Source organism: Myotis lucifugus, unplaced genomic scaffold (genome assembly GCF_000147115.1).
Source record: "Myotis lucifugus unplaced genomic scaffold, Myoluc2.0 scaffold_3, whole genome shotgun sequence".
NCBI classification, from domain to species: domain Eukaryota; kingdom Metazoa; phylum Chordata; class Mammalia; order Chiroptera; family Vespertilionidae; genus Myotis; species Myotis lucifugus.
Genome location: NW_005871051.1, coordinates 18,778,098 through 18,781,226, shown reverse-complemented (window position 1 = coordinate 18,781,226; position 3,129 = coordinate 18,778,098).

The following is a 3,129-nucleotide window of genomic DNA, read 5'->3' as shown; positions in this document are numbered from 1 at the left end:
GGGCCGGCCGGTCACCTGGGGTGTGGGGCGGGGTGGGGGTGGGGTGGGGGTGCTGCTGCACGGGCTGCCGGGAGATGGGGGCGGAGCCGGCTATTTTGGGCTTGCACCAGGAAGACGTCATCCCCAGCTGGGACCTGGGAGACCGTGGCGAGCTCCATCCAGGCTGACACACTTGCCAACCAACAAGCCACCTGGCCCCGGGTCCCGCTGTCGCTTTTCTCTAAACAGGCTCAATGATCGATAGTTAACTCACCCCGGAGGAAATCGCCACCTCAAGGACTCATAGATTTCCCCTTTGGGCCTAAATCCTCCCCCTTTTTCAGATTCCACCTCTAGCCCCAGGTCCTCAAAAGAGGACAGACCTGCCTCTCATGGCGTCTTGTGGCATCCTTAATCACACTTGTCAGAGTTACAAATGAGCATTTATTTGTTTATTTGATTGACATGTACTTTGCCCACTAAAATGTAAATTCCACAGGGCAGAGCTTGTGTCTTTTTTGTACTAGAGTATTAGGGCTAAAATACAGTGGTGGGGTTCAAAAACAGCCATTGGATGATTAAATAATGCACGGTTGCCAACCTCTTACTGGCAGTTTTGACACATTTGGGGAAGTAGGGTTAAAGGGTAAAAGGAAAAAAAAAAAGGAAAAGAAATTTCCTAGTTTTAAGATTTTCCTTCCCAACGTGATCCTATTAAGTAGACTTTTGCCTCAAAATGACTCCTGGGTTCAAGCTTCATGGGAAATTTAGAGAACTTTCCAGAACTGGCTCCTGCTTGATATCCACCAAGCATTAATTGCACATCTTCTCCATAGCAGATGTGGCCAGGATATAAAAAGAAGACTGTGGCCCAATCCCTGCCTCCTCAGGCCCAACTCGGTAAGATACCAGCCCGTTAATACAGCCCACTGGGACACCCCAAAGGTTTGGAAATAGATCTGGATTTGCAGCCTGGCACTACTACGTGATTTGGGGAAACCTCTAAGGATGCCATTTTCCCTCCCAGGGAAAGTCTAGGGCTGTTTGAAAGTCAGATGAGGTGGGGTACGTAGTCAGTCGTAGTACAGTCTTCCCTGGCATCATTATTGGCCCAAGCAGCAGTGGCTATGAAGCCAGAAGAGTATTTTGGCTTTATGACCCAGAAATGCTTCTCTGAAGAGAAGGGCTTGAGCCAGACATGGGCAAAGAGAGTGGTATTTAGAAGTGGTATTCAGAGGGAGTATTTAGAAGCTCATTTTGGCTGAATAGCTCAGCTACATCCTCAAATAAGAGAACTTTGTCCAGTTGTCCTGGCTGCCCACAGTCTGAGCCTCCTGCCTACATTTGGGGAATTCCCATTGCGTAGGTCTTGAAGGCAGCCAGGCCAGCCACCGCCTGCCAGAAAGCCTGGACACTTGCTCTCCTAGACTTCTCGGCTCCAAGGGTGCAGGCAAAAGACACAGCTCTGCCAGTGGCAAGCTCCCACTGGGACTCTGAATCTGGATCAAGTCACTGAAAAGCTGGGGCAGTTGAGAATTCATTTCTGCATTGTGATGGCAGTGGAGCCAGCAGTGGCCTCTAGTGTCCGGAGGAGAAAATGTCAGCCTCGGTGCCTGGGTGGGAGGGGGCCTCACTGCAGTGGGCAGAGGGACTGGCAAGCTGTCCTGTGCCCTGACCTTGACTGTGGTGCCGGCTGCCCACGTTCCCTTGGTGCTCACCTGTTTATGGAGGCTTGTTTGGTGGCCCTCATATTGATTCTGTGTGCTACCTGACACCTCTCTAAGTCTGTGTGTGTGTGTGTGTGTGCTTTTTTAATTTGCCAGAGTTAGTTTCTGCTGTTTACAACAAAAGTCTGACTGATCTTGGTATAAGAGGAAGGAATAGGTTAGGTCACTCTAAAATCTTCCAAATCTCTTTCTTCTTACTTCTCTTATCTCCACAGACATTTTTCTAGCACCTACCATGTAAGTGGTTGTATTAAGAATAGGAATACAGCCGAAACCGGTTTGGCTCAGTGGATAGAGCGTCGGCCTTCGGACTGAAGGGTCCCAGGTTCGATTCCGGTCAAGGGCATGTACCTGGGTTGCGGGCACATCCCCAGTGGGGAGTGTGCAGGAGGCAGCTGATTGATGTTTCTCTCTCATCGATGTTTCTAACTCTCTATCTCCCTTCCTCTCTGTAAAAAAAAATCAATAAAATATATTTTTAAAAAAAAATAAAAAAAAAAAGAATAGGAATACAAAGAGGCTTAAGTTCCAGTCCCTATACTCAAGAAGAGGAAAATATAGCTGGGACATAGACAAATGACAGCTGGGAGAAATTATATAAAACACATCTAGCAAGCAGGATTCATCTTCTTTGTTCACAAAGAATTCCAACAAATCAATAAGAAAAGACAAACAATGCCATTTTTTAAAAAATGGACAAAGGGCACAGACAAGACAGTTCATAGAAGAGAAAGTACAGACTTTTAAACAATTGAAAAGATGTTCAATCTCATTCATAACAAGAGAATTATGAAGGAGATCTGTGACAAAATATTTTCACTTATCAGATGATTGACCAAGATTAAAAAGTTCAGTACATCGTATGGGCAAGGCTGTGGGCACAGGCATTCTCATACACTGGTAGAGGGAGGGTAATTTGGTATAACTTCTAAACAGAGCAATATGGGGTATGTAAAAATAAAGGTGCATAGCCTTTGACCACGATTGCAATTCTAATAACTTATGGTTGAATATACGTGCAAAGAAGTATACACAAGGGTTGCAGCATTCTTTTCAATAGCAAAAAAAAAAAATGGAAACAACCTAAATACCCATTTAACCAGTACACTGGTTAAATAAGTGATTGAATGGAATGGAATACTAAATTGCCATCAGAAAGAATGAGGTATGTCCTAACACAGACTATCTTCTAGATTTATTGATAAGTGTGTGTGTGTGTGGGGGGGGGGGGGCGGACCACAGGCATAAAACAAAGGGGATGTAGATGTGTATACCCCCATTAGTATGTATAGATGTCTCTGGAAGGAAACACTAACAAAAAAGTCAACAGTGGTGGCTGCCAAGAGGGGAACCAATGAAGGAAACATTTTCACTGTATAAGCTTATTTTTGTTCATCTCGGTGGCACTTTTGAATTCTGAAGC